General features: G+C 37.3%; 1 protein-coding gene across 1 annotated transcript in view; it reads left to right on the forward strand.

Moving 5' to 3' along the window:
* Window positions 1-1,312: 1,312 nt before the first annotated feature.
* ptprf.S (protein tyrosine phosphatase receptor type F S homeolog) overlaps window positions 1,313-16,827 on the forward strand; it is a 325,862-nt gene continuing 310,347 nt past the window's right edge. The window contains exon 1 of the mRNA XM_041561420.1: window positions 1,313-1,392. The gene's annotated coding sequence lies outside the window, so the exon portion shown is untranslated. The remainder of the gene's footprint in view (window positions 1,393-16,827) is intronic.

Below are 16,827 nucleotides of genomic sequence, written 5' to 3' on the forward strand. Positions count from 1 at the left end.
TTGTGTGTATCACATGAACCCAGAGACCAGGGCTACAATAAAAATTAAACTGGTCATTTTCAGTTTCTGGGGATGATCAATACCAGTCACAAGTGAAGATGAGAAAAAAGGTCAAAAGTTATATAGGGCACACAGTGCAAGATAACTGCCTGATGGATTGTCAACAATTTATCCCATTAATAAGTGTGCTGCATGCATAAGTGCCCTGTTAGTTTAGGAATATTGATTGGCACGTGTTATAAAAATGTCAGGAATATAAACTTAGATGTGGTAGGAATGTAACCTAAGAAATATGGGTTTATTGTGAATTCTGAGTAGGACTTTCAGGACATTCGGTAGGTTATTCCCAATGAATACACCAAGCAATCAAACCTGTGCAATCAGACTTTGTCGTTGTAAATTTTAGTCTGGAAAAAGAGCATACTTTATGTTTGTTTTTCAAAGTCTCAGTTGGTTAAACAATCATTATCTCCACTCTTTAGTCAGATATCTGCATATTTAATATGGAATCATTGCAGTGATGGGGAGACTATGTTATAAATAATAAGTAAAGCTGAAATCAGAGACACTGCAGGTGTTTCTATCTAATCATAGAGGGTTATCTGCTAAATTTTCTCTCACTGACATAAACAATCTCCTGTTTAATATTGTATGTTTGCTGACAGGAGAGCATTTATTTATGAATGTTGTTTTTAAAGAAACCATTTTAGTTCTAATTCAGTCTTGGTTACAGAAATGTTCAGTCTTATTTTTCACTCCAAGGGGCAGATTAACTAAAGAGTGAATTGTGTTTTTTTTGGTGAAATGACAATTTCGCAGCAACATCGCCAATTTACTAAGAGGCAAAGAAAACACTTTGCTAGCGGAAAAACTTCAGCGCCTGGCAAATTTTTGCTCAGGTGAAGAAGCGCAAATCCGCTATTTTCACCAAAGTCTTCTTTGCCAGGTTCAGGTCAGTGAACTTCCATTATATAGACAGAGCAGTCATTTTTAAATCACAACCAACATTGCCTTTCCATGCTAATTTTTTCCATGGCAAAAATTCTCTAGTGGAAATTCTCTAGATAATGTTTCACTCTACTATTGTATGGGGAAATTACATCAGGAGAATATTAGCCACATTTCTCTTGAAAAAGTGAACTTACAATTATAAGTAAATATGAGATGTGCTGTGATTATACACCTGGTGAAGTTAGATGTAAGATGAAAATTCACACTTTAGTTAATGTGCCCCCAAAAACAATACTGTAGATTTACAGAAGTTTCAGCCATCTCTTCCTTCTTGTTTCCTAGGTTTTTCTGATCTACCAAGAAGTCTTCTAGAGTGTATTTGACCTTCTTTATGAGTTATTTACACACATATCAATGGCGTCCCTGAACCAGCCCAACAAAGTGAGTTATTTTTCTCTACCATACCTTCATTTGTCGTCCTGTGCTTATTAATATTAATTTGCGTTGCATATTAAGAGGCAGGTTTTAATAATACAAAAATGTTGAAGCGATAGTCATTCAATGCATCATATTTTTGACATTTGAAGCTGTAAGTTCCTTATACTTTCATATAAAATCGTTCTTACAATCTGCTGGTAATATAATATACATTTTATTGCATTTTAGCATGAGTTATACCCCAATAAAAGTGAATCTATATGGAATAGAGACTAAAAAACCACAGCACTTTGATACTTCAGTCTTACATCCTTGCAAATGCTTTTCAGCAATTTGGAACATCACTTCCACAGCACAGTTTATTGGGGCAAATGTATGGGCATCTTAAATGTCAATGATTGGTGGATATTTTGTTAAATCCTGAAACAGAAAACAAAAAGATATGTTGGTTTGTGTGATCTCCTACAGTGAAAATGGGAAATGTAGCCATGTTCTTTCCTGTTTTACATCATCCTGTCTCCTTTGATGCATGCTAAAACATTGTGGGTCATAAGCATTTTCTCCTCCAGGTGACAAGTGGAAGTACCATTTGACTAGATGTGGACATGAGTTAGTACAAGGATTGAAAAGCAGTGCGAAGTGAATAGGACAGGATAGTGCAGTAATGAGCTGTACAAAGTTTTATCTGCAGATTTGTCATCTGTCAGATTTATTGTTTGCTCTTGAAAAATGGCAGTAACAATTTATTGGATCTGACTGGCAAATCTAGCAGAGGGACCAATAATGAATTTTGATGCTAGAGAGCTTCTCAGCAGCCAGTCCTGCCTATTCCTGTGTTACAGTGTGTCCATCTGTTACAGCCACCAAAGGAGCCATTCGGACCATTCCATCAAAACTTACTGTGCTTAACACATCATATTTATACATGTTATAAATTACATTGCTCTTCTACCTTTTTTCCCTACTCGCTGTTTTAAAATGCAAAAATGTTACATTCTGTGGTGTTTCGCATCAGGTATTCTGTATAATAAATACATAGCTCATGTTTAGATTAATGAATTATTGGCAAAATAATAATGTTTTATATATAAAATATATAATTTTCTATATTGTACACTCATTTTTTTCAATTTAGGTGCAAAGACATCCTTAAATTTTCTTGTGTGTTTGTAAATCCTGAACCAACCGTAAATACTTAATGCAGCCACATGTTCAACAATTGCTTGTTTTTGACAGCGTATAGTCTCTCTCTATATATATGATGTAACATTATTAAAACTCTACAAGTTATAAAAACATTTAAAGGAATAATAAGTATTTATACTTGTTGCTCTATATATTTAGTAAAACATAGTGACTTGTACAAGGAAAGGTCTCAATATACTATACCCAGAATTAATATTCCGAGATTTCTCAGCAATTATTTGTAGCTGATACAATATTTTAATGTTTGCTATCCAAATATTCCGAACATAGAATATCTTTGACCTTGCTGTGGCCAATTCTATGTAGTGGTACAGACTTTGCTTTACAGATACACCTTCAAAGAATATAGAGGAAGGTGGTAGCATGATTCAAAAAACATATTGGGCACAGTTCCATTTTATATTAACAGCTTTTCATTTCACCACCAAGAACTGAGTAGTGTAAAAATGCTGTATGAAGTTCAGATCAAAAAATACTGAGTATATACAAAATTTCACTCACTGCCAAACTTTGTGTGTACAGCTGTCCATTTTTTTCTTGTTTTGGCTATATCTATAGTAATGAGTAAAATCAACTGGATTTGCTGTATTTTTTTCCTCTTGAAGACGTATTGCTAGTCATCCAACTGACTTTCTCAATTCTGAATGGATGACTAGCGAAACGTCTTTAAGAGAAAAAAAAATGCAGCATGCAAGTCCAGTTGATTTGTTTTATTACTATCAATATACACATGACCTGGATGAACAAGAACTTGCACAGGCTTTCTGGCTATACTGTAGTGCACCTGCCACAGCCCTGGTAATCCAGGTTCAGATATGATAAATAATCTGTTGAACAAGCCCTTTGGTTTTATAATATAATGCTTGGGTCAACATGTTACACTGCAGAGACATCTCTAATACTTCATGCAGAATGTCATAGCTCCATAGACTTTGTCACTCTCCTGTTTTTTTATATTGTGCATGGGCTTGGCCAGGGCAGCACAAGTCATGCATGGGATATGGCCCAGAATGGCACCCCCTAATGATTTTGCCTGTTCTTCACTTTTGAGTAAGGGTCGTATGATAAAGTACATGTAATAATTCGTAGGTATACACCATATCCATAATTTGCATTTGGAATTGGCTGCATACTGAATAATGCACAAAAGATGTGCCACATTATTAACCTTGCATATTCAAATTTAAGAAAGTTTATAAAAACCTTGTCTACTACTTGACTAAAGATTAAAGATTCTGCTACATTCTTAACCAAATCCTGGATCTGGCAGTGGCCTTGTACTTGTTCATTAAGATATCTGAAATCTATGTTGATGGCAAAGCAGTTCTCTTAGGTGTTTTAACACTTTAGCATTTTAGTAGCCTTAAAGAATCGTTCTGCATATTACAAAATTACCCTTTATCCAGGAAGCCCCAGATTCCAAGTATTTAAAATAATAACTCCCATACCTGTAGTAGTTTTTATGTAATGCCACTTCATTCCGGCTTGAAGATTCTGCCATGTGGACTCTTGAAAAGGTTAGAAAGCTTGTAAGAGGTGGACATTTGCTAAATCTATTTTCTAAAAGAAACATGTTTTCATCACACATTAAAGGGATTTTTTGGGCAAGAGTCTAGAATGTGACATCTGATATATGAAATGCTCTGTGCTACTGTTGCCTTTTGTGGCACAACAAGCGTAATATCACAGAGAAATGATTGGGCTGTCAGTGAATAGGGTGGACATATCGAAATATCAATCTTGGCATTAGTTAAAGAGGCTGAAACTTTAGTCCTGTCCAAATACACATTTAAAAATAATGTCATTATCAAAAGATCAGTAAAATTATAAAATAATGTCACTTATGAGCTGATTTCAGTGGTTTTTGCTTGCTCTTTATAGAGTGTGAATGATTCTGCAGACTCCAGTGCTCCTGCTACACAGTCCATGTCATATACATATGAATGGGCACTGGTATGTCATTTTTTGAATAAAAACAAAAAATATGGTAGCTGCCATTCACATAAATGCAGATAAAATGCATTATATTTAAGGATTAAATCTCTTTATAGAAATTGTGGGGCTGATTTATTAACCCTTAGTAATTTGTATCAAGCAGCATCGCATTACCACTCAGCAAAACATTACCGAGGGTTGAACGAACACATGCTGACAGATTAACGCAGGTATCAGGTTTGATGAATGTGTCAATTTGTTGAAAATGTTCCTAATTGTCAAAAAAGTTTTAGTATATGGAGAAAATATTAAACTTTTGGGAGTCCTTCAGGATTCCCAAGCTCAATGTTTGATATATCAGCGTATAAATGCGTATTAAATGCTTATTAAAAGTCAACTAGGGATTCCATGAGGCCTTGTGACTTGGTGAATGGTCATGGAACTGATCAGTAAATTCTATTATCCGTTTATTTAATAGTAGAAAGCACATTATTCTCTATAAGTAGTAAGTCTTGACCTCTGCTTACATTCAGGGTGGCAAGTAACTATGCAGAGTGCTTTGGGGGGGAAAAAGACTGTGTTTTAGTTGTGGTATAGACTTAATCCACAGACTCAGGTTTTTGAGCAATCTCTTCTGTTTCTACCAATATACAACATTATAAGCTTGCAATTGTGAAACCTGACACTATTGACTGCATGGGGCTGAGTTTCTCACACTGTTTAGAAGGTCCACAGGGAGTCACAGTAAAATCTGATGGGATCAGAGATTTCCAAGCTACCAAACAGTATTACCTGAATATTCATTGTGTCAGGGATTGACTTGTTGGCGTCACATTCTTTCTTTCAATAAATCGTACAGAAAAACAGCTTGAACAATAAAGATAAACCCATGTTTAACGTGATTTTTATTCATCTTTGCTACAAGGTTAAGCCTCATATTACATTATTAATTTTGGTTGTGGCTGGGTTATTATGTACATTTCAAAATTCTAGGCCCACTACTTAAATAGATTAAATTATTGCTAATAATCATGCTATAAATTTCCTCATTCATTTGACTGTTGTCCCTACCTATATCCCCATGTTGCCTTTAGTTTTTGCACAGTATTGACAATATTTTGTTTCAAGCAGCTTTATCGAAACCATGTGCAACATGTGGGCAATGTGCAGATGAGTGGATGTGCCAAACTGAAATAGTCATACTAACAGCAGTATCCCCATTCATTTCTTCTGATTTGATGGAAAATTGATTTTACATGTAATTTACATTTTTCCATACTTAGATGCAGGTGGGTTTGGTGATGGGACTTTAAAATGTTACTTCTGCCTATGTTTTGGACATGGTATTGCAGTTGCCCACTCTGCTTATCTGACACATTAATGTGATTGTTCTACATAAAGGCATGGGCTTTATGGACTTCTAAAGATTAAATGGCAGTTGTTTTGTACCTGTAAAGGGCTGTGGGCATATCCGACCAAGGAGGTAAAGAGGTGCTCTGATTTAAAAAGGGAATGCATATGATTTGCCTAGTGTACAGCATAAAACAATATATTCCATTACAGGACTGTGCTCAGCGGTTTTCCAACCTTATGTCCGAGACTGGACTACATAGCTGGAATTCCATAGTCATTTGAGTACGTTATCTTGTATGGATTGAATGGGTGGGTATACATTACTCTTCACTATTATTTTGCCCTAGTCATTGATTAGAATGGGTGCAATAACTTATTGCACAAGATCATGTGATACAGACATGGAGAACAGGTTGAATGCTGGTTGTCTAGTTGAATCAAAATATTTTTAATAATAAAAAATCGGAAAAAAACATGTTTGTGGTACAGTTCTTTGTTAACACAGTAATGTTATCCAAGTCTAGATCAGCTGAATTCATTTTTAAGCTTTCATTTAAATGGGTGGCTAACCTATAATGATAGGCAGTGAAAATGTTGCATCTTTAACCATGAATTAGAGTGCCTTAAAATATGATAAGCAGAAATATGAAGTAAATGTCAGTCAAGCTGTTCCAAATCCCAGATACAAATTGTGATAATGGGATATTTTACTCTTCAAACTTATAATTGTCACTCTAAGCCTCCTCTCGCCTATAACTGAGACATGGACAAAGCTTTCTGCTGTTATGTAAGCAGCTAGTTCCTAATTCTGTTACTCACCTATTGGAAATCAAATGGTACCTAACCAATCCATTTAAAAAATAATACTTGATTTGATTAAACATTAGCAGTGGCGTAACTAGAAGTCACAGGGCCCCCCTGCAAAAATACATTTGGGCCCCCCCCCGCCTCAACTCATCCTAGTTAATGCTACCTTCTACACAGCTTTGCTATATCCACAAGCATACTGTATCATGTGTAGAAGGAGCACATCCACACAGGTTTAAATTGCAAAATGTACTTAAAAAGGGGTGGTTCACCTTTAAGATAACACTTAGTATGATATAGAGAGTGATATTCTAAGACAATTTGCAATTGGTTTTAATTTTTTATTATTTAAGGTTTTTGAGTTATTTAGCTGTTTATTCGGCAGCTCTTCAATTTGCAATCTGGTTGCTAGGGTGCAAATTCCCATAGCAACCATGTATTGATTTGATTAAGAGATTGGAATATGAATAGGAGAGGGTTTGAATAGAAAGATGAGGAATACCAAGTAGCAATAACAAATACATTTGTAGCCTTACAGAACATTAGCTTTATGCATTTGAAAGCTGCAAAGAAGAGTCAGAAGAAAAAGGCAAATAACTATAAAACTATAAAAAATAAATAATGAAAGCCAATTGAAAAGTTGCCTAGCATTGGCCATTCTATAACATACGTAAAGTTATCTTAAAGGTGAACCACCCCTTTAATGTATTTTAAAAACGGTCTGTCTACCATCCTCACATTCTGTGCATTCTTCCTCATACAACATGATGCCCCATGTTGTGTGACTTTCTGGCCTTGCTTTGCCAGATCTATTTCAGCTACATAACCTTCTCTTCATTCACTATTAGATACAACATACAGTAGAATCTCAGCTGCCATAAAGCAGGACAGGACTGCTGCTTACAATGGGGATCAGATAGGATCTGTGCAGCCACTGGGACTTTATTGTTCTGTTATAAAGCATTTAATAGTATCTGGCTGCCACTGCACATACAAGGTTAATTTCTGCCACAAAAGCACTAGCATTATTGGTGCTTTCTCATGGCCACTTTGTATTTACACCCAACAGAATAAAAATTTACAGCAGTGCCCAGTCAAAAATAAAGTGCAAAGCAAATATAAGTTAAAAATAATCATGATTACACGTCACTGATTGGATGGTAGGCCTCAGGTACAGCATTTAGGATAGGTATTACCAATCAATAGTCTCTAGTGTCATTATTGTAATACTCTCTCCATAATGATTTACAATTTTAGGTGCCCAGTAGTAGCTTGATAATTGCATGTGAAGACTCACCTGGGACTATCTGTGTGGGTGGATCTGTGGCTCAACAGCTGGGAAGGCCCAGGTCAGAACAGTCCAGTTCACTCATGAAGTCTCACCACCTATTTTATTTTACAAGGGAAGGGGGGCAGGAGGGAATATATTGCCTACATTTAAAGGTATTGGTGGTCAAACCTTACATGTAGGTGAATGAATGGCCAGGCAGCAAGGGAGCTGCAACCACCCTCCTGTCCAGCCCCTCCACCACCTGTAGGTTAGGGCACTAGCTAGACAGGAGCCATGCCTGAAACTCAGTGTTTAGGAGCTGGGGGCAGGGCCATACAGGGACTGTTCTGCCCTCTATCCAGTACTGTGCGCTCTGCAACGATGTGGGCGGGGCTTATGGGCGGGACTGGCAGGCGGGCCAAGTGGTGAGAGTTGGGCCCAGCCAGGGCACCTGTGGCCAGTAGCTTCTTTGTATTCTGCTGTAATCTCCGCCTCTCCCTCAATTTCTGTGCGATGATGCAGTCGTGTAGGCAGGGACTGCCAACAGCCAGACGGAGGGAGAGCAAAATAAAGGAAGTACACAGTGTTTATCCACGCTGCAGCCTGCAGTCCTCTCCTACAACACTTACAGCAGCAAGCAAGCGTTGGAAACACGAGTGTTGGAGGCGGAGCACAAGCAGAATAAAGTAATTTATTTAAACACTGCTGCTAAAATATAACCCTTAAGTAAAATCCCTCCCTGGCCCCCTCTCCTCCCGGGCCCCCCCGCAGCTGCGGGGTCTGCTTCCTCGGTAGTTACGCCAGTGAACATTAGTAATATAACTTCATTTTAGTGGTGGACATGCAAGCATTTCAGTATTTCAGGGTGGTGTTTCCCAGTGTATATAATAAACGTGCTTTTTTCTAATAATTTGTTTCAAACCTTAAAGGGGACCTGTCACTCAAATATTTAAAAAAATTAAACATGAAACTCAAATTTAGGTTTTTTTTTTTAAAAACATCCATACCTCCATAATATCTTTTAACATTTTCATCTGCCAATCATATATTGCCTGCCCCTCCTCTATGCCTTAGGCAATTTCTTTTACTTTCCATCCAGCCCTTCTAGGTGTCACTGCCCTCCCCACATTCCCCCTCCATTTTCACAATCTTAATGTGTAGCCAGTGCATGGACATCAGGTCCCCCATTCTGGTGCATAAACAAGATTTTGTCATGATGCAAAGCTCGCCTTAATAACAATGTCCACAAAATGGCTCCTGCCTGCTTGATGTGATTGTGAATGCCACAACCTAACAAAACTAGATTAAAATAATTGATATAGTGTAAGTGAAGTTTATTTAGCTTGCCTTACAACATAAAATACGATTTGGAATTATTTTTAGGGTGACAGATCCCCTTTAAAGACACATTGGTATGCTTTTTTTTCCGTTTTTTAAATCTACAGTGAAATTAAAAGGTATCTGTAAACATCTGTATTCTGATCTGTCACCTAAATCTCAAATTGGAAGGATGAGGTTCATCGTTTGTATACTTTGTTCTTGGACTACTTGAACTACTAACTAAATCTTTTTTTTGATATAGTATATCAATTTTTGATATACTTTTTGAAAGGTGCGGAACTATAAAAATGTGGTGAAGAAACCAGATAATCATTGATGGCAGTAGCCCTTTTAGTGTTGGACATTATACTTAGAATGGGGTGCCTAAGAATCCTTCTTGTATTAATAAATGCCTCATGCAAGCATGGAAGTATAGTGGCTAAATTGTAAAATGAGGTACTTTAAAGTTGGGGCATATATGTTGTTGGCTACCCTAGACAAAATAATTACAAAATGGGAAAGTTCCCAGGAGTATGAAAGGCTGAGCCATATCTATCAGTTGCTAGACAAAAGTTCTAGACAAATTGACTGTGACTTCTAGAATAATTTGCACAGGAGACAACTGCAAACAATTATCTAAAACTAAAAATACACGTGGATGCAAAGGGCAAGGAAGATGTATATTCTGACTATAATTTCACACTCCAGTGAAATGACCCTCTTACAGAAACAAAATGGAAAATTCCTTTTGCACTTTTTTTATTTGAGAATAATATTGCCAAGCTGTGTAAGAAACATACACATTTCTGCCCACACAGTCCCTAGCATATTTTTCATATACGCCGCTGTGATAGCTGTCTGAACAAATGCCCAAAACCTACCCGGCAAAAAACAAATTGCTGTCTTCTAGTTTTACAGCACATTCACTCTGTGGTTGAATTAGCACCTAACAAAAAAGTCTTACATTTAGGGGCACATTTACTTAGCTCGAGTGAAGGATTAGAAGGAAAAATACTTCGAATTTTTTTGGCTACTTTGACCATCGAATTGGCTACTTCGACCTTCGACTACGACTTTGAATCAAACGATTCGAACTAAAAATCGTTTGACTATTCGACCATTCGATAGTCGAAGTACTGTCTCTTTAAAAAAAACTTCGACCACCTACTTCGCCACCTAAAACCTACTTCGCACCAATGTTAGCCAATGGGGAAGGTCCCCATAGGCTTTCTAGGCAATTTGTGATCGAAGGAAAAACGTTTGATCGCTGGATTAAAATCATTTGAATCGTTCAATTCGAAGGATTTAATCATTTGATCGAACGATTTTTCGGTAAATCCTTCGACTTCGGTGATGGCTTATGCTAACACAATTCTACTTGCGGATTTCTGCTCATGTGACCGATCCGAGCAACTTGCGACGCAGTGTTCCCGAATTAACACTATGCTGGGTTCCTGGTGCAGGAGTGCTGCCTTTCAGTAGTAGCAATTTCCCGCTAAGCAAACTGCTGATGCGGCTGCGTCTCCCAAAGCCAATAAATAAACCCTATAAACAGCTCAGGTGCGCAGCTCCCGGGAGAGGTTTCCAGCTGCTGTTGTATCCCGAGTGCTTGTTACTCCAGCGCAATGGACTTACCGATGTGCCGCAAGTTGCTCGGAGCGGTCACTTTGCGAGTGAGAAAGCACGTGAGCAGAAATCCGCAAGTAGAATTGTGTTAGTACAAGCCATCACCGCTAGGCATTAGCCTGAAGTAGCTCTCTCTTCCATTAGCCCATAGTCCCCCCGCTGAAACAGTTAAGCTGGCCATAGATGTTGAGATTTTTAAAAGATCTGATCCTCGTGAGACCATGATTTTCGTACGAATTGACCATCAACTAGAAAGACCAATTTGCCAGGAAAACAAAGGGGAGCTGCCTGCTTGGCCCTGCAAACATAGATAGATTGCACTGGGGCCGACAAAGATTTTTTAACCTGGCCGATCAATTTCCTGACAGATGTCGACCGAAAAATCGTAAGATTTACGATCGTTCGAATCCCACTAACCACACGATAATTTTGAAGTGGTCGGGCTTCCCTAAAATCGGTCTTTCGGCAAGAAGAATCGTCGCGTCTATGGGGAGCTTTACTTGTGTGTGCTGCACCATTGCTCCCATACAGGCATCTAGGAATGTCATATGCGGGAGCCTCTTGCGACTTTACAGGGCACAGGCATGTTGTAAATTTACTACCTCCTCCTGCACTGCCGGCACTACTCCTGCTGTTGGACACCTGGAAGCTAATGGGGAGCCCGTCGACATCATCTTCCACACGCTGTCAGTAGGATATGGGAGAAGAAATCGAGCACCACGCAATGGATCGTCGTCGCCCTGTCACCTTTTTGCTATTTTAAAGTTTAATTTGTCTTAGGGTATTTATTTCGTTCTATACTAACGAATTTTTTTTAAAAAATTTGATGTTTCTTGTCCTTTATGGATGTTATATTTTTTAAAACTGAAATGGAGGATATGTATATACACACAGAAACAGGGTAGGTAGGGTTTACATCAAAGGAGTATTTCACATGTGAAATTAAAATGAGATAAAAATAAATTAAGTATGAATATATTTATTGGTTAACCTGATTCCACATCCTAGACACCAAGGGGCACATTTACAAAGCTCGAGTGAAGGATTCGAATTAAAAAAACTTCGAATTTCAAAGTGTTTTTTTGGCTACTTCGACCATCGAATGGGCTACTTCGACCTTCGACTACTACTTCGAATCGAACGATTCGAACTAATAAAATCGTTCGACTATTCGACCATTCGATAATCGAAGTACTGTCTCTTTAAGAAAAACTTCGACCCCCTACTTCAGCAGCTAAAAGCTACCGAAGTCAATGTTAGCCTATGGGGAAGGTCCCCATAGGCTTGCCTGCGTTTTTTTGATCGAAGGATATTCCTTCGATCGTTGTATTAAAATCCTTCGAATCGTTCGATTCGAAGGATTTAATCGTTCGATCGAACGAATAATTCTTCGATCGTACGATCGTAGGATTAGCGCTAAATCGTTCGACTTCGATATTCGAAGTCGAACGATTTTAGTTCCTAGTCGAATATCGAGGGTTAATTAACCCTCGATATTCGACCCTTAGTAAATCTGCCCCCAAGACTAAAATTGCAAAATGTCTCACTATTTTCTTTAAAACCACTTTGACCAAACTCCCTTGCACATTTTTACTGTATTTATCAATAAATGTACTCAAAAAAATCTGGTGCAGGAAAAGTCTCATATTTTTTCAGATTATCACCCAAAAACCACACAATAATCGGATTATTGTATGAAACCCAGCGCAGATTATGATATCTTCCAATTGTAAATGGGACATCTGCCATTGACTTCCACATGACTTTGAGATGAAGTACTTTTTTATTCAGACTTTTAACAGCATCAGGGTTTAATAAATCATGAAAAATTCTAAACAGAAAAATATCAGAGTTTAGAGATAACCCCCGAAATGTACAGTATGGATATTTAGTTGGGGTGTGTGAAATTTTAAGTAAACACATCCTTGGAAATGTCAATGTTTTTCTTGGCTTTCTTAGAAAATATACAGAATATATAGGAATATTTTTTTCAGTTTCTCATCTTAAAAAACTTTATTGATAGCTCCTTGTTAATAGAAAAAATCTTAGAGTGTGTGTATGATTTTCTTACTCTTATTTGCTCGTTTTCTGTATCCATGGCAGCTAAAACTGTTTAGTCTGGTATGTAGCCAATTGAAGCCATATTCGTCAGGTGATCGGAACATAGATGAGAGTTTTTGAAAATTTTTCTCCAGTACAGAAATATTTTCTTTGAATGTTCCTAAGAAATTATTGTTCACAGTGGTGAGCCAGACCCCTCTGCTGCTAATTGTTCATCCAGGGTTTTCCTGTTTGTGAATTTTAGAGAGCATGTAAATGCATGGTGCATTGAGATTTTTGGGAACTTGTGTCTCAATGCAATCATTGGCATGATTATTTCCTGCAGTTTTATATAGTAAGTGTGTTGAATAAGTGTTTATGAGTTTCCTGTTAACCATCTATGATGACTACTGCACCCCGTTGTGCTGATTGTGCTGCCTAATGATTATGTTTCTGTTATCCTTTACAGATAATATGGTATTCGACTGCAGGGGAGATAAATGTTTTTCGTTTTCCATATTCAGGATTTCTGGATTGAAGTTGTCTACGTAGTATTACAGTATTTGTGAGGTTCATTTTAACTTTGGGGCTCTGGGTGACTCTTTTTCTGTTTTGTTTGGGGCTCCAGATGGATGTTTTCTTTACTGCTGTAATTGCTGACGGCATTGTTGTATTTTTCATCATAATTTATTTTTTTAAGATGACCATTTTGGCCAAAAAGAGAAAAACAGTCTTTTTGTTAATTTGCAGTTTATAAGTTTATGTTTCTATTAGGAGGGTTTGGCCAGACAGTTCTGTATTTGTCTATATGGCAGGTTATTAAAAACTTGGATCACTTCTTTTATGATTTCGTATGTCGCAGAATATTTTGATGGGGTTGTTCCAGAGCTTTCAGAAGTTCCTATTAAAGCTATTGTGCTCACTGGCTATTGTGTGTGATGGAAAAGGCCTTTGGGTTTGGACTGAAAGTTCTCTATTTTGCATGCAGTTAAGATGTTTTTGTTCACCAGTACATATATCTTCAGGTACTGCTTCACGGAGAAGGAAAGCTACAGAGGCATTTTATTGCCAATAGTTTAGCTGCAATAGTGCAAGCTAGAACGCTATATTTATTCTGTAGAATGTTTTACCATACCTGAGTAAAAAGCTCTAGAAACTCTCTGTTTGTTTAGGATAGCAGCTGCAGTATTAATGTGGTGTGACATCACTTCCTGCCCGAGTATCTCCCTGCTCTGGGCTCAGATTACAGCAGAGAAAGGAGGGGGGGGAAGAGGAGCAAACTGAGCATGCTCTTGCCCAGGGCAATGAGGTTTAAGCTGAAGGCAGGAAGTCTGATACAGAAGCCCATGTGTACACAATAGAAGGAAAGAAATGCAGTGTTTCTTTTAACAGGGGACTCAGAGCAGCACTACTTTGGGGGTTTACTGGTATATTTAGATGAACCTTTCTGATAAGGCTTACTTAGTTTTAAACATTCCTTCTCCTTTCAGTTCTGCTTGTGCATTATTGTGATGTTACAACAGATATTGGGCAACATTTCCAATGAAATTGGATGTATATTCTGGCCATTATAATCGCTGACATCACAATGACATCAATGATCTTAAAGATCCCCTTTCAAAACTGAAATTAACATCACACTGAATAACTACATAGACAACTTCTATTACAGTGGGCTTTGTGGAATCCCAATGACACCACAATATATATTCAAATTAAATGACAAAGAAAGGCTTAATCACTGAGACTAGATGCTGATCATTGATTATAATCGCTAACCTCAGACCCAGTGTGGCATTATTCTTTTCTGAAAAACACACTAAGCTAGGGCTGTAGTAATAACCACACTCTTATACCAATAACTCTTGTTGCTCTGCTCTCTTCTCCTTGTTGCTGCTCTGGGCTCTGTGCATAGGTGTACAATAGAAAAGTTTAGTTTACTATGGCATGCCTAAACAATTTGTACCCCATGTCATTAAGCCTTACCATGTCCTTTATCTGGAAATATTATCCAATTGTCCATAAAAGATTATATATAATTTTATATTTACATATCTATTTATCATTTTCACATAGGTTTCTGTATAACTCATATTCATAGATTGACCAATGTACAGTATTTATTTTCCCTGAGATCCCTGTTTGTGAAGAAACACAGCTTTATCACTTATAAGATTGTCTGTGCCAGTTAGAATGCATGTTCTCTTTTTGCCACACTTTATAATGATATATTTACCAGTTATTGCAGATTATTAGGCTGATGGATAAAATTATATGTTAGTATAGATTGAACAGCTAGTGAGTTAATTATCCGTGATCACCTTTACAGCTCTATCATTAATTCTATCTGTCTGGACTGCCAATAATTTGTGCTCCCGATGATGGCCTAATTTTTCATTGCATGTCTATATTGCCTAGTTTTGCTACTGTTGCGAGTTTGTTTAGGCAGCAAAGAATTAGAGTTGAGTTATGTTGCACAGTATATGCCTATATTGTTTTTTGTAAGATTATGCTTGCTATGAGTTTATAGGAGTATATTGTGTAGAAAATTTGCCTACATTATAGACAAATACAGTATACAGAATTGATGATCCTTGGCACACAAATTTCACTTTCCCTTTTATTGCCTTCTTGGGTTTATTTTTCTTAGGTCACAGATTCATTTTAAAACATGTTAAAAGTAAAGACCTTATTTATTTTTATTGCCTGCAAAATAGTTTTCAAGCTATTCTTTCAATATAAGCCATAGTGGCAATACAGATTACATTTTTAAACTAGCAAATTAAATAAATTGAATGGCTAGTAAAATTTTCCATCAACTTCAATCTTGCAAATTTCCCTCTGTACTTATCAGAACAAATGTAAACTTTCAATTCAATCAGAGCTAGTGGTTCTTTCTAACCCAGAACCTACATCCCTGAGCTTCTATTAAGGATCAAGGAACTTGTAACTTCACACTTGTATTAATAGAATAACAGGATTGTTTTGAGTATTGTATATTTTTTATAGTCATGGTTGCCTAAATTAGCTTTGCTTTCCTTGATCCCAATTCGATCTAATGTTATAAATTCCCCTTGTAAAAATGTTACTGCTGTTACCAATTGAGTATAATCAGATTATGAGTGTAATGTAATATAGGTTGCAAAGTTTGCACCAAGTCTAGTAACCAACTGCAAGCAATCAAATATTTCTTCTCAAATAGGCAACCATGGATTCTTGCACATTGGCCTTGGCTCTGCAGTGTTGAAGTGGCAGACTGACATGAATGTCATCTAATGGTTTTATTGACACAAATATCTGCAGGATCGGCCATTTTGAGAGAATTGTTTTCATTTGGTTTTGAATTATCATATTAATGATATATAAGTGCACAATGATGAACGTCAATCTGTGACACTGTAAAAATGGCCCAATGTAAAGATCACTTTTGTTTTATTTATTGTTGGTTTGGTATACATTTTAAAATTGACCACTGCTTTACATTATTCAAGAAATCCCTGATATACCTACAAAGAGGGTAGAAATGTTTTAGGTTTTTAAAATCAGTTGCACTTGGGGATGCCAAATGTTAGGCACCCCCAAGTGATTGTATTGACTTACCTGAAACCCCAGGCCGATGCTCCTATCAGCAGAAAACTACACTGGCCCGGGGTTATAACAGTGAGCACCATGGAGCGATCCACTTCCATCTTCTTCTTTTTTCAAATTTCCCAGGCAAACGCATGCACAGTTGAACGAAATAGCTGACTTTTTAGTTAAAGTTTGCCTTTTCGATCCACTGTGCATGCACAGCCGCGCGAAGACAGAAGAAGTTTGATCCGTGGTGCTCACTGGTATAACCCCGGGCCGGTGCAGTTTTCTGCTGATAGAAGCACCGGCCC

Source organism: Xenopus laevis, chromosome 4S (genome assembly GCF_017654675.1).
Source record: "Xenopus laevis strain J_2021 chromosome 4S, Xenopus_laevis_v10.1, whole genome shotgun sequence".
Taxonomy (NCBI): Eukaryota; Metazoa; Chordata; class Amphibia; order Anura; family Pipidae; genus Xenopus; species Xenopus laevis.